The sequence below is a fragment of the Canis lupus genome, chromosome 23 (assembly GCF_011100685.1).
Source record: "Canis lupus familiaris isolate Mischka breed German Shepherd chromosome 23, alternate assembly UU_Cfam_GSD_1.0, whole genome shotgun sequence".
Lineage (NCBI taxonomy): Eukaryota > Metazoa > Chordata > Mammalia > Carnivora > Canidae > Canis > Canis lupus.
The window spans coordinates 34,247,826-34,263,530 of record NC_049244.1 but is presented as its reverse complement, the minus strand read 5'-3'; the positions used below and the strand labels follow the sequence as shown (position 1 = coordinate 34,263,530).

The window sequence follows — 15,705 nt, the reverse complement described above, 5'->3', positions numbered from 1 at the left end:
AAACTGCTAGTTTCATTTACAGAATTCTATAGAATTCATTCATTCCACAAACACTGATTAAACACCTATATTCTGTGCCTGCTGAAGGTTAAAAAAAAAAGAGTAACACACAGTTTTTGGGTTTCAGGGTTTATCTACCTGAGGAGCTAAGCCTATATTCAGAAAATTAGACCTAAATAAATAGGATTTTCCAACTCTAAAATTCTTTGTGACTTTATAATACTATAGAACAATACATATGTTAACTTATAAATGTAAGAACCCTTCTCCTGCTTTTCCTTATATTCATTCATTAGGCAATTAGAAGATCCATGACCATTTTTAATTTTTGTAAAATTGGAGTCTGGAGAGTTTAGGAAACCACTGTATTTTACAGACCCCTACCTAATCATAGGTACATAGCCTGCAAATATCCCAAGCCTCACAAATTTGTGAAGGCACATTTGCCCTTAAACTTTCCTGGCTTTGACATGCTAAGCTGCAACCAAGCTGTCATAAACTGATCACACCACCTGGTGGTTGGAGCTGGGAACAGTAGCTCAACACAATTTTAATTCAATCTCTCCTCCCAACCATCTCCCTCTTCTTACCCAATCCGTAGACTGTGCATATGCAAAATGTACCCTTCTCTCTCTCACTGCTTCCCTGGATTTTTTTCACTACCTAGTTTGTTTATATATATCCTAATGTATAATACCAGGAAATATTTTTAACACATATATACCAACATGTGCCCCAACAACATTCCTCATATTGTTTCCCTATTGGAAAAGACTTCACTTCAAATTTCCTGATCTTCTTCACTGATTTTCTCTTTCAATCTTCTTTTGTCTACATAGAAACCAAGAATCTTCCTCTTGTTATAAGTGTTAATATAAAACTACTTCTACTGATCTATCTGTACCAAGAGAAAAGAAATCCAAGAGCTATCCAACAGGTACAAATCAAAACAAGCACAGTACTTAATACCTTTTTGTTACCACTGTTCCTCCTGCCAGAAGAGCCCTCTCACTCCTTCTCACTTCCCTAAACCTTCCTGTTTTGCAACCTGACCTCCTCTATGAAGCTCTGCCTTCTCCAGAACTTCTTCTTCCTTGACACCCTAGGAATGAATGACACCCTGGTTAATCATTGTATGCATTTTCTAGGGCTGCCTTGACAAATTACTACAAACTGAGTGGCTCCAAACAAAAGCTTATTTTCTCACAATTCTGGAGGCCTTAACTCCAAATTCAAAATGCTGGCAATCTGACGAACGTAGATTACTCCTTTCTGCCCCTGGACGCCGCCGAGTAAGCATCGTTAAAGTCTCCCCTCCCACCGCCGTCATGTCTAAGTCAGAGTCTCCCAAAGAGCCCGAGCAGCTGCGGACGCTCTTCATCGGAGGTTTGAGCTTCGAAACGACCGATGAGAGTCTGAGGAGCCATTTTGAGCAATGGGGGACGCTTACGGACTGTGTGGTAATGAGAGACCCCGACACCAAGCGCTCCAGAGGCTTTGGGTTGGTCACGTAGGCCACCGTGGAGGAGGTGGACGCGGCCAGGAACGCCCGCCCGCACAAGGTGGACGGAAGAGTCGTGGAACCAAAGAGGGCTGTCTCCCGAGAAGATTCTCAAAGACCCGGTGCCCACTTAACTGTGAAAAAGATTTTTGTCGGTGGCATTAAAGAAGACACTGAAGAACATCATCTAAGAGATTATTTTGAACAGTATGGGAAAATTGAAGTGATTGAGATCATGACTGGCCGAGGCAGTGGCAAAAAGAGAGGTTTCGCTTTTGTGACCTTTGATGACCACGACTCTGTAGACAAGATTGTCATTCAAAAATACCATCCTGTGAATGGCCACAACTGTGAAGTAAGGAAAGCCCTATCGAAGCAAGAGATGGCTAGTGCTTCCTCCAGCCAAAGAGGCCGAAGTGGTTCTGGAAACTTTGGTGGTGGTTGTGGAGGTGGTTTTGGTGGGAATGACAACTTTGGTCGTAGAGGGAACTTCAGTGGTCGAGGTGGCTTCGGTGGCAGTCGAGGTGGTGGTGGATACGGTGGCAGTGGGGATGGCTATAACGGATTTGGTAATGACGGAAGCAACTTTGGAGGTGGCGGAAGCTATAACGATTTTGGCAATTACAACAATCAATCCTCAAATTTTGGACCCATGAAAGGAGGAAACTTTGGAGGCAGAAGCTCTGGCCCCTATGGTGGTAGAGGCCAATACTTTGCCAAACCACGAAACCAAGGTGGCTATGGTGGTTCCAGCAGCAGCAGTAGCTATGGCAGTGGCAGAAGGTTTTAATTACTGCCAGGAAACAAAGCTTAGCAGGAGAGGAGAGCCAGAGAAGTGACAGGGAAGCTACAGGTTACAACAGATTTGTGAACTCAGCCAAGCACAGTAGTGGCAGGGCCTAGCTGCTACAAAGAAGACATGTTTTAGACAATACTCATGTGTATGGGCAAAAAACTCGAGGACTGTATTTGTGACTAATTGTATAACAGGTTATTTTAGTTTCTGTTCTGTGGAAAGTGTAAAGCATTCCAACAAAGGGTTTTAATGTAGTTTTTTTTTTTTTTTTTGCACCCATGCTGTTGATTGCTAAATGTAATAGTCTGATCATGACGCTGAATAAATGTGTCTTTAAAAAAAAAAAATGCTGGCAACCCATGCTCTTGCTTCTTTTTTTCCTTTGCTCATTTGTTTTGTTTCTTAAGTTCCACATGAGTGAAATCATACAGAATTTGTCTTTCTATGACTAATTTATTTCACTTAGGATTATATTCTTTAGCTCCATCCATGTTGTTGCAAATGGCAAGATTACATTCCTTTTCATGGCTGAATAATATCTCATAGTATGTATATACCACTGTGTCTTTATCCATTTATCTATCGATGAATACTTGGACTACTTCCATAATTTGGCTATTGTAGGGACACCTGGGTGGCTCAGTTAGGTATTGGACTCTTGATTTCAGCTCAGATCATGATTTCAGGGTTGTGTGATTAAGCCCCAGATCAGGCTCCATGCTGGCCATGGAGCCTGCTTGAGTCTCTCCCTCCCTATGCCCCTCCTCTCACCCCACTTGTGCACTCTAAATAAGTAAATAAATAAACATACATATATACATACATATATACCAGCACTATTTGGCTATTGTAAAAAAAAAAATGCTGCTATAAACATAGGGGTGCATGTATCTCTTTGAATTAGTGCTTTTGTATTTGGGGTATAAATACCTGGTAAAGAAATTACCAGATCATAAGGTAGTTCTATTTTAAATTTTTTGAGTAATCCCCATACTGTTTTCCATAGTGGCTGTACCAGTTTGCATTCCCACCAATACCGCACTAGGTTCCTTCTCTACTTCCCCACTAGCACTTGTCATTTCTTGTGTTTTTTATTTTAGATGTTCTGATAGGTCTGAAGTGATAGCTCATTGTACTTCTGATTTGTATTTTCCTGAAGATGAGTGATATTGAACATCTTTTCATGTGTCTGTTGGCCATGTGGATATCTTCTGCCTATTTTTTCATTGGATTATTTGTTTTTTGGATATTGAATTGTATGGCTTTTTTATATATTTTGGATATTTATCCTTTCTCAGATACATCGTTTGCAAATATATTCTCCCATTCAATAGGTTCCCTTGTTGATTGTTTCCTTTGCCATACAAAAGCTTTTTATTTTGATATAGTCCCAGTAGTTTATTTTTGCTTTTACTTCCCTTGCCTCAGGAGACATTTCTAGAAAAATGTTGCTATGGCTGATGTCAGAGACATTATCGCCTATGCTCTCTTCTAGGATTCTAATGGTTATGGGTCTCACATTTAGGTCTTTAATCCATTTGAGTTTATTTTTATGTATAATAAAGCCACAATCTTTTTTGTTTGTTTGTTTGTTTGTTTTCAATTTCTCTCTTTGAAGGGTCTAGGAGGGAATCCTTCCTCATTTCTTCCAGCTTCTGGAGTTCCTGTCATCCTTGGCTTGTGGCAGCATAACTCCAGTCCCCCTCTGTGGATACTCACATGACCTTACTCCTTTTCTGTCTCCCTCCCCTCTTCTCTCTCCTTCTAAGGACACCAATCCATAGATTTAGGGCCCACTACTGTCTAGTGTAATCTCATCTCAAACTTCACCATCATTCACCATCATCTGCAAAGACCATTAAGGATTCAAATTAATGAAATATTGTTTATGCCATAACAAGCAGAGTTTTTGGTTGTTATAGACTGAATGCTTACATCCTCCCCAAAATTCATATGTTGAAATCCTAACACCCAATGTGATGGTATTTGAAAGTAAAGCTTTTGGAAGATGATTAGATCATAAGGATGGAGCCCTCATGAATTGGATTAGTGCCGTCATAAAAGAGACCTCAAGAGTGCTCTTATTCCTTTTGCCACATGAGCAGAACAAGAATGAGGCTGTCTATGAAGTAAATAAACCCTTATCAAACACTGAATCTGCTGGTGCCTTAATTTTGGAACTTCCCAACCTCCAGAACTGTGAGAAATAAGTGCTTATTGTTTAAGCATCCCAGTCTTTGAGACTTTTGTTGTAGCAGTCAAAATGGACTAAGATACTGGCTCATAGTGGATGCTCAACAAATGGTAACCGTGGATGTTTTGTCAGTGATAAACCATGAGTAGGCTCAGTTTCCACAGGAAGAATAGATACAAATTTTGTTGTGAGCACCGCAAGAAGTATTTCTTTTTTGTTGTTGTTTAAAGACTTTATTTATTTATTTACTTGAGAAAGAACACAACAAGCACAGGGAGTGGCAGGCAGAGAAATGGGAGAAGCAGGGAGCCCAATGTGGGACTCGATCCCAGGACCCTGGGATCATGACCTAACCTGAAGGCAGACACTTAACCAACTAAGCCATCCAGGTATCCAAAGTATTTCCTTTTTATGAGGTGGTTGAGTCCTAAATTTTATGAGAACTATTGCTGTAGTATGACACCAAACTTGCATTTTTATGTAGCACATGGAAGAGTCTGTGGTTTTTTGCTGTTTTTTTTTTTTTTTTTTTTCAGGAATATCCTTAGAATTCTAAGGTTTAATCATAAGTCAATGATAAAAATCTTTAGGTCTTATACAAGTTAGAATTATGGTAGAATAACATCCCATCTTGTTACCCATTTCACTAAGATTATTATTTTTTTAAGATTTTATTTATTTATTCATGGGAGACAGAGAGAGGCAGAGACATAGGCAGAAGGAGAAGCAGGTTCCCTGGTGGGGAGCCCAATGTGGGACTCGATCCCAGAACCCCGGGATCATGACCTGAACCAAAGGCAGATGCTCAATCCCTGAGCCACCCAGGCACCTCAACATTTCACTAAGATTAAATGAAAATTTCACTAAGATTAACCAGTATCTACTAATCACTAGAGGGGATGAACCATGTTAGACATTGCCCTAAAAGGCCTACTATCTAGTTGAGAGAAAACAAAATGCACTAGTCCTACACTAAGTGCCTAGAAGTGTCTGTACTTGCTCTCTACAGAACCTAACTTTCCAACTTCTACTCTAAACTATGTGGTTCCAGTGGGAACTGCTGTCATTATACATCTCACCTTTATGCCAAGTAGGTTTTTTTTTTTTTTTTTTTTTGTATAACAAAACATCTCAAAACTTAGTGGCTTAAAACACCAACCATTTATGTAATTCATGATTTTGTGGGCTGGCACTTTGGTCTGTACTCATCTAATGGTTCTGGTCTCAGCTGGGCATAATGATGTTACTCATAACTCACTAAACAGCTCTGCCCCTTGTGGTTAGCTGGTTGTCAGTTTAGTAACAGGGATGATTGGGCCACGTGTCTCTCATTATCATGCAGGCTAGCCCAGACTTGTTCACATGGCAGTAGCAGGTCTCAGAGAAAGAAAAGGGAAGTATACATGGCCTCTTGAGGCCTAGGCTTGGAACTGACACAGCATCACTTCTGCTGTATTCTGTTGACACCAAAGCCAAGTTCAAAGCCAGCCATGATTTAATGGGTGAGGAAATAAATAGACTACATTCCTTGATGGAAGAAGCTACAAAGTCACCGGGAAGGAGGAGTGAAAAGTCATGACCACTTCTGCAATAAACCAACCATGCCCTGGCTGAACCAATTGTAATACCTTCCTTTCACCTTTCCCCTTGTCATGGAGGTAATGAATTCAACATTTACAAATAAGCAGAGGCAAAGCAAAGTAAATTCTAAGGATATGCCAATCTTCTGGTTGGATTCTTTGAGACCCACAAACCCCCTGCCTTTTCCATGATTACCACATCTTCTAACCAGTTACCTTTCTAAGCCAAGTTATGTTCTGCCACTTATAGCCATCAGTGTTCTACCAACACGAGGCATGGTATTTCAGAGGAGGCAAAAACCAGTCCAACTGAGGGAAGACAAGGACAGTCAAATGGAAAAGGAGGAAAGTGAGCAAGGGAGGTACAGCTTTTGGATAAGTAGAGGTTTCAGGAAGAAAATGTCAATACAAGGAACAACAACAGTAAGTAAATAGAGATGAGTAAATGATAACCATGTCTGAAGTATGTGAACTACCTTGCTGAGGAGTTTTAGAAGACAAAGAGATAAAAAAAAAAAAAAAAAGACTGGAAAAGCAGTTGGATCAGATTCTGGAGGGTCTTAATGCTATAATAAGGAATTTGAAGTTTTGAGCAAGGAATGTCATAGTGAAAGAAGAGTTTGGGGAAGATCAATCTGGTGACAGCTGTATGATGGCTTGAAGGACAGAGACTGAATGGGAAAACAAAGCCTGGGACAAAGAGGCCTTGAATTGGGACTACAGAAGAGGTAAGGAACAAGGGACATGCAAGAAGGAAGCAAAGTCCAGGGTTTGGAAACAGATGGACTGTACGGACCCTGGATAATAAGACAAACAGTCAGAGAAGCTTGCTAATGGCCAGAAAGCCAAGTGTTTAATTGGAGACAAGGGATATTTATGATGGCAGAAGAATTTATATAAGACATTCAGCAGGAGCTTGAGGTCAGAGATCGGTGTTTGTGAATTCTCAGTTACCAAATATCAGTGTATGTGTTCCACTGTGGAGGGTCCCAGGAATACCATACCATGATGCGCATAAATGTCTCATGGACTTGGGTTCTAAAGAGGATTGTTGAAACACTGAGAACAGAAGAGTTCTACAAAGAAGGTGTCCCTTCTATTCTTACAAATGTGGCATAACATATGGGGAGAGGGGTGGTTTTATTTCTACATAAGTGATTAAAAAATAATGAGGGCAAATCAGCTTTAGAGTAGACTCTAGGCCCGCTGCCCACAAACCTAAACATTCTCCCCTGGCCTACATTTCCCTTTCCTTTAGCTTCCACCTTACAATTAATTTGTAGCCACTGTTCTCCACACAGTCAGAAAAAATTCAACATGTGTATTTGTCAAGTCAGGAGCTGTATTCAAATCACTATTAGAACACAATTACAGAACTCTAATACCTCCAACCAGACCAATGGTAGCAGTGTGAAGGAAATTCTTTGGCGGGAATAAAAGAACATGATTCACTAAGATTTAGAACCGAGTGCTGCCTCTTAGCAAGATTTATGTAAGCACTCCCAACTCAGAGACGGAGCAGATTCCTAGAGCAACTGGATGCCAACTGGGAAACGTCTGCATGGGAGAGGCTGGGAGGCAGGTGGGGGGTACCAAAAGCCACACTGGCCAGGCAGAAATGGAATTCTTGGCTTTAATGTTCCTTTTGCCTGTCTATTTTCATCTTTATAGAACAGCCCCTTCCCTGTCCTTCCCAATTCCCCATTTTCTTTTCTTTTTTCCTTTCTTTAAATGCAGTCTAATCCCGAGTATGAACTGATGTAGTTTGTGTGTTAGGAGGGAAAAAAATCTCTCTCTTTTTCTGCCTTTTTTTTTTCCTTCTTCTTCCCCTGGCCCAGTTCATTATTTTTCTTTCTTGTCACTCAGTGTGATAGGTTGAACAGAAGTGCACAGATGAGCACTGAAAACGGTGTCACAAGGCCTTAATCTAGTCTTTAATGCCTGACTTCAGAGATGTCATTTATCTTCTAACTGCAGCAGGCATCCACCAACTTTATCTCTAATAATATATTGATGGATTAAAAGGGTCGGGCAGGAGACCGGGCTGGAAAAATTGCTTATTGACATCAAAATACAGTGCCCTCAACCTGATAAACATGGAGGGCTCGTGTATCTCCCAGAATAGTTGGCGTAGCTATAATTTTTTTTCTAACATGTTTCCCCCAGGTTCATGGGGTGGTCCAGTAAAATAAACAAATACTAAACATTATTTCTATGCTGACATGGCTGGGGAACACACGAGATATTTTAGGAACACATTTTTAATGTCAGATTTATAAATATACCTCCCTTATTTATGACACATTATAGCATATACTATGACAACTTGAAACAGGCACCTATAGTCTTGGCAGCATTCAAATATTCTTCGTGCAGTTTGCTGGAGCAAAAGCTCCCGCTAGTACCTGATTATGCTTTTGGACGGCCGGTAACGCAAGGCTATTTCAGCAGAGAGATGAGGCCAGTAATCTCAGAATGTAAATGAAGAGAGCCTTTGGAAAGATTTCCTTTGTTTATTGTTCTCTTCATTTCATTGTTTAGTTGGCAGCGACATGTTTCAAATCAGGGTCCTGTCCCCTATCCCCCCGGCCCCCACGAATAGGCTATGTCTCTGCAAGTGAATTTTACAATAAACCAAAAAATAATTGTGGCCTGCTAACTAACTCCTACTTAGTGGGTAGTTCCTAAATAGACTCTTTTCAAAATTACCTGTTGTTAGGCTGAATTAGGTCTAATTTTTTTTGACCTTAGAAATTAATTTGCATATAGAGATACTCTCCTGGGAATGCATTGTTTTTTCATTTCATAAGCAGCAATGTTGTTGACTTTCACCTGATTTCCAAATGAAAGTGACTTCTTCAGCTCAACATCCTTTGTTTGGAAAACAAGCTCTAAAAATACCTTCTCAGCACTGTGTTAAGAGGAGGGAAGTGACCTTATTTTAGTATTTTTTTTATTACTTCATAATTTTTTTCTGAGTACAAAGGTAATGTCATAATGGTTGTCTGGCAGACATGCTTTTAAAGAGATTTGCGGAAATGATACATTCCAGCATTTTATAAATTTTGTAGGAAATGTTTTTATGTTGCATTCTTGCTGATGACAAGAGTGCCTTATTTGGGATTGTCTGAGCCAGAACCCTGGACATCAGTATCCAGAGCCTAGAGGTGCTTACAGAGGAAATTCTCCACAGTCAGCACCTAAATGTCCAAGCAGACCTGTGGCCAAGCTATTGTCCACTTGCTATAGTTATACAGGGTACTGATCCTCTCTTGTAGCAGTTTCCCCATCTATAAAAGAGATAATAATTGCATCCATTTCATGGAGCCGTTTTGAATATTAAATGTGTTCATGTGTATAAAGTGGTTACAACAGTGTCTAACACGTGGTGAAAAAATTCAGTAAATCTTGCCTATTACTATTATCTTTAAAATTACTAGGTTTATAATGACATCTCATCCCAAAAGAACCAGAACTTGAGATATGGCCAGGAAAGGAGGGGCTCCAGTAATAGAAAATGTGACAGAGAGTGGCACGAGGCAGGGGAACTTCTGAAGCCAAGGAAATGAAACAACATAAAGGCTGGCAAAAATCCTAACTGCATCTTTACCTAGAGGGTGGCCAAGCTCTGATCAAGAGCTGAGAAGAGAAGAAGATAAGCATTAATATATACCTTTTCAATACAAGGCATCAGGGTCCCCTGACCATTTCTATATGATTTTCTGGCCAAATTATGAAGCGGGAGTGGGGGGTAATGGTATAAAACTCTGATACTAAAATGAGGGTCTTTGAATTCACAGGTTCTGGAACAGTTTGAGAAGAAAAACTGAATTTGGAAAGTAGAATAAAGCCCATCCCAGAATGACCTGTCAGTTTCCTTGAATGCTCTGGAATAGACCCTGTATCTAAGAAATGTCTTCTATCCTGAAAGCACTGCAATTAGCACGAGTAGGTTGGCTACATGGACAGAATTCAAAATGCAGAATATAAAAGCTACAGATCCAAAACTAATCACTTAAAGACTCCTCTACACAGAAACATTCAAAGGAAGATTAAAGATCAATGTGACTGAAGTACAAAAGCTGAATTGGGAGTAAAAATAATAACAGACTCAATTTACAGAGCACTGACCATATACCAGGATCCAATCCAGGTCTGTTCTACTTTAAGACATGCTCTCAATTCCAGTATTTCTATTCCAAACCACATTCAGGCTCTGACTGAAGGAAGCAAGGGCAAGAGAGTAAGGTTCCTAAGGTTCTGAACTGGTGGGTTTTACCAGAAAAGCAGGGAAGAAACTTAAAGTTTCTTGTGCCTACAATTTGTCCTTGTACATATAAAGATGATCCCTGAGCAGGCGATCCCCAATCTTAAGAACTCTAGAGATTTACTCTTTCCTCCTCTGTCTTCAATTGTTCTAGGGATAAAGAAATCATCAGTTCTTAGCACTGTCATCAAAAGCACTGACCAGCTTATGCTTAAGAAGATAAATAGAGGGCTCATGGCCTAGAAACCCTGTTAAAATAGAAAAGGGTCCATCTACCGCCATGATTCACTGTTTTCATAGAGGACAGCTTTCTTTCATCCAACTTCTATTTAAATCTCTATTCATAATATTTCTAAGGTCAGCAAGCATACTCTTCTCTAACAGTTTAATCTGTATGACTTGTTTTCCAATCAGTGAAATCAAACAACAAATCAAAGAGAAGAGAAATATAAGTCGAAGCTCATTCCAATGTGGGTTTTATTCTCATGGTCCAAAGAGAAGCTAACCTGTGAGTTATAGGCCAGGTGCCAAGTGTTTCTACATTGATTTCATGTTTAAACCTCACCACAACTCTGTAAAATAGGTATTATAAGGAAACAAGCCAAAAAGGGTGAGTGACTTGCCCAAGGTCATGCAAAAAGTAAACAACATCAAGATTCAAACCCAAGCCTCTCTGCCTATCAAGTTTGACATTCCTAGCCACTTGTCATGCAGCATGGTATTACAGTGGTTGGGATGTTTATCTGTACTTTGGGATGTCATAAGACCATAGGAGAGGAGAACACATCGTCTTTCTTAATTTCTGTTTATGGAAAGAAGCACAAAAAAATGGGGGTAATATCAAGGTTACCTCTCTGGCTTTGCTTAATACTACTTTCAAAACTCAGTTCTCATTAGCAGAATTTTCCTTGAACATAGAATATTTCTTTCTTTTAAATTCACATATACTGTCCAAGGGCCCCTGAAGATGCTAGAATTTTATTTTGATATCCTGATGGTCCTGTCACCATTTTCAGATGCTTCCAAGGACTTAGCTCTCCCTGTAACTAGAGGTGCCACTTTCTTTTGCGTGCTCAGTGGTGTCACTGATGATAGCTCAATTATCAGAGGGTATAAATCACTCTGGAAAAATCGATCTCTTCCTACCTGGTTGCACAAGTGGCCCCTTCATTGGAGCACAAAGCACATGTAAGGGCTGGTTATGAGGAGCATCAAGACAGTGGCTGCAACTGCAAAAGAGGGCTTGGTCAGTGCAGAAAGAGGGTGGTGACAGAGCACCTGGATACAGAGAAGGAAGTTGGTAACAAATGCTGGATGGACTAAAGCAGTCTCGCTGTAGTATGAAGAATCACATCAAACACCAGGGAGCTGTATGTCAACACATAGCGTAATGAGGTTAAAAGGTCAGTGTTGAGATTAACAGGACAAAAAAATGAAAAAAAGTAGTAAAGACAGCAAACAGCAATAAATGTATTCACTCATGTAAAAAAACAAGAAAAGGGGTCCATCCTAATGCAGTAATGGTAAAACTATTGATAAAAGAAACAAAAGATTCTGGAGAGGACCAGAAACACAAAGCAAGAACAGTCATAAGTCCTCCAGAACACCCACTGGGCCTCTTACCCTCTGTAGGAGAGCAGCTGGTGGTGATTCTTCATGTTTCCACACTCAGCTTCTGTCCTGGAAGGTCTATCCCATAGTCTCCTACCACTGGAATCTCCACACCCAGTGGCCTTCCCTCTCAGGTGGCAACTGGTAAAATATTTAATCAAGGCTACTTTCCACAGGGGCACCTGGGTGGCTCAGTGGTTGAGCATTTGCCTTTGGCTCAGGTCATGATTCCAGAGCCCTGCATCATGCTCCTCACAGGGAAGCTGCTTCTCTTTCTGCCTATGTCTCTGCCTCTCTCTCTCTGTCTCTGTCTCTGTCTCTCATGAATAAATAAAATCTTAAAAAAAAAAAAAGACTACTTTCCACAGTGTCTACTTGACCCAAGTGAACCTGACCCACCAAATAGCAGCCAAAGAGGGCTCCTTGCTCCTCTCTGGAGTCCCCATGCTGCTCCACCTTCCTATCTTTCTCAGGTTCTCTTCACCTGCTGTTCACATAGGCACAAAGGCACACCAGCAAATCTGCTACCCAACTGGGGACTGGGATGCCAATGTGATGTTTGGTATTTCCCCCTATCAGTTGGTTTTTAGCAGTAGGGGATACCTTGCCAATAGAATGATGGCTTATCCTGGTTCCTATGATTTCCTCCCCTCCTTCATGTTCTGATTATATAGTTAAGATCCTGGGTATTTCTGCAGATAGCAGAGCCAGCGAGGCTATCCTTGATAAACTCCAGTTGCTAAGGAGCTCTAGAATGTGAGGTATTTGATGTCTCCTTTCCCTCAGTTTTTATCCTTTAGTAGTCCTTTCACTGGGATTTGTGCTTGCTCTGAACACCCTATTCCACACACAATTACTTTGCACCATAGAACAACTTAATAAAAACATCCATGCAACTTTTTAAAAATGTGAACAGGAATATGCATTTAAGTAAATTATAAGAACTGCTGAGAGACTAAGAAATAATATATATGAAAAAGAAATTAAGAGACATGGAAAGTAGAATGAGAAAGGACAATATAGGAGCATGAGAAGGAAAGGTGGAGAGGTAAAGGAGTTGGAGTTGAAAGAAGGAATAATACAAAAGAAAATGGCTAAGAATTTTTTGCAGAAGTGATTACAGATAAGACTCTTCCGATTAAGGTACCAAGATGAAAACCAAACAAGGTAAATTAAAATGTATCCATTCCAAGTACACCTTAGTATAGAAAGTCTGAAACTAAAAGAATATCTTAAAACAACCAACAAGCAAAGGCCAACTACCTATAAAGAAAAAGTTCCATGTCTTAACAGCAAAATGCTCACTAGCAACAATAGAGACCAATGGAGCACCATCATCAATGTACTGAAAGAAAATAACTATTAAAATTATTTACCCAGCAACACTATTATTAAAAGCAAAAATATATTTTCAAATAAATAAAATATGAGAGAATTTACCATTCCAGAATTCTTGCTAAAAAATTATTAAAGAATATGTCTAGGGATGTCTGGGTGGCTCAGCAGTTGAGTGTCTGCCTTCAGCTCAGGGCATGCTCCCGAGGTCTGGGAATTGAGTCCCACATCAGGCTCCCTGTGAGGAGCCTGCCTTTCTCTCTGCCTCTCTCTCTGTCTCTTATGAATAAATAAATAACATCTTTTTAAAAAGAATATGTCTGAATAAAGATGCACTGACCAAAACAAGAAAATATATGTTCAAGGCCACCTTGACAAAAATAATAAAAGATGCATGTATAAGGTTCTTAACATTATTTGGAAGAGTAAAAGATCAGAAAAAAAACTCAAATGCCTATCAATAGAAACTGACTCAATAAACTATGGTACATCCATGCAATGGAGTACTATATAGTTATGAAAGGGAATGGGTAATATTTTAACATACTACTATGAAGAAATCTCCAAGATACATTATTAAGTAAAAAAAAAAAAAAAGCAAAATGATGAAAAGTATTTACAGGGGCTTCTGTTTAAGAAGAAGGGTATAAATACATATTTCTTGATATTAAAAAATCATAAATCTTATAAAGAATAGTTCCCTACAGTAGAGGGAAGAGCATTGGCCAGAGGACAAGGATAGACCCTGGACTCCTTTGAATATAATTTTTTTTGGAGATTTAATCTTAGAACCATGTAAATATTTTACATAATTATGAGATAAAATTAAAGAAATAATCCTCAAGAATCAAAACTTCTCAGCATAACAACTCAAAAGAGTTTTCCAAATAAACTTGCAATATAGTAGTTTGATTATATATCTCTAAAGGGATATAATCTAACAACAACAAAAACAAGAAAAAATATGGCTTTTAGTAAACATATTGCTGGTAATAATGTTGGTATTATTAATATGAGGCAGTTGTATAGCATTAAAAAATAAAACAAGTGATTATTCCTTAGTTAAAAAATAAGGCTTTCAGTATTGTTTAAAGAAAACACAAATGTAAGAGAAAGTAAAAACTCTGTAGGCTTGAAAGTTCGAATTTGAATAGGAAAGATGCATATGAACTTCAGGTATATTCCATCTTATAAAAGTAATACATATATTATAACATTAAAAAGACCTCAAAATAATGATTAGCAGCAATGAACAGCACTAGCACTCAGATTATGGTTTCTAAAAATCCTTTCTCACTAAAAGGAACTAAGTCTCCTTCAAGAATGGTTGATTCCAGGCCTAGGGCAGAAAATGTACAAGATGAGTTAAAGCATTTTGTAAAACCAGACAACAAGGAAACTACCTGAATTTATCAGGATTGTACCAAAAAAAAAAAAAAAAATCTCAGGAGCCAAGCTGAAAAGACACCCCCTAGTCAAAATTGGGACAATCTGAGCATGCAGATAATAACTCCAATAGGTTAAATGTATCAAATGTTTATTTACATGTGATTTTTATTCATAATAAAGCTAAACAAAAACCCCACACAGTTCAAACTCCTTCGGAGGATGCTAGGAAGCCAATGGATTATTTTAAAAACAACAACAACCATAAAAAGCAAACATTTGACCAAATTTTCTGCATGACCTATACCTTAGTGTAACAAAATTGTTCATAGAGGAAACTTTTTTTACAGAAATTCCAGCTAAATGACAAAGAAGAAATGAAAGAAACTATCACAGTTTTGTAACCCTTCATGAATTGATGGATCTTATAAAGGGTCATCTAAGCCACTAACCAGAAATTGTGACTCCTGATGAAAGAACATACACAACCTATAAAGTAATCTTGCCAAAAATAGTAATAACAACCATTTTTTTAAGGAACCAGAATTTGAACAAGTCTCTAGACCTAAACACTAATTTAGAGGAAAATCAGATCTGAGGATGATGGGAAACTCTGTGGGACAAATGACCAACTTTTTCAACAGAAAAGAAATACACCCTTGTTCTATCATAAAAACAACAATAAAGTTTTCAGAGGTAGAAAAACAGGCATTACTTCACTTCTACATGTTTGGGTACTTGCTATATTTGGACTCCATGTTTGAGTGCTGAAGTTATCTGAGGTTGGGAATCAAAGAGAAAATAGCAAAGATTTCTATTTGCTAATAATATTTCACTATGGTGATAGTAAGAGAGACATTCATTTATTAAACATTATTAAAAGCATATTATGCACCAGACACCACGCTTACTGACATGGTGATACAGAGATGAAAGCCAGTACCCCCGCCCTCCCAAAGGGGCAAGATGGGCAAGGAACCTCACAAGTACATAGCAGGGGTTCCCACAGCTCTTTGTGCAGACCAGAGAAGGCAT

The 15,705-nt window shown here is 39.1% G+C and overlaps 1 long non-coding RNA gene and 1 pseudogene across 1 annotated transcript in view; both read left to right on the top strand.

The window, feature by feature from the left end:
• Positions 1–15,351, top strand: part of LOC119877424 — a 112,898-nt gene extending 97,547 nt beyond the window's left edge. The window contains exons 3-4 of the long non-coding RNA XR_005376727.1: positions 9,872–10,224; positions 15,021–15,351. This is a non-coding gene — a long non-coding RNA (uncharacterized LOC119877424). The remainder of the gene's footprint in view (positions 1–9,871; positions 10,225–15,020) is intronic.
• On the top strand, positions 1,249–2,291 carry LOC119877423 (annotated as a pseudogene).
• Positions 15,352–15,705: the final 354 nt, after the last annotated feature.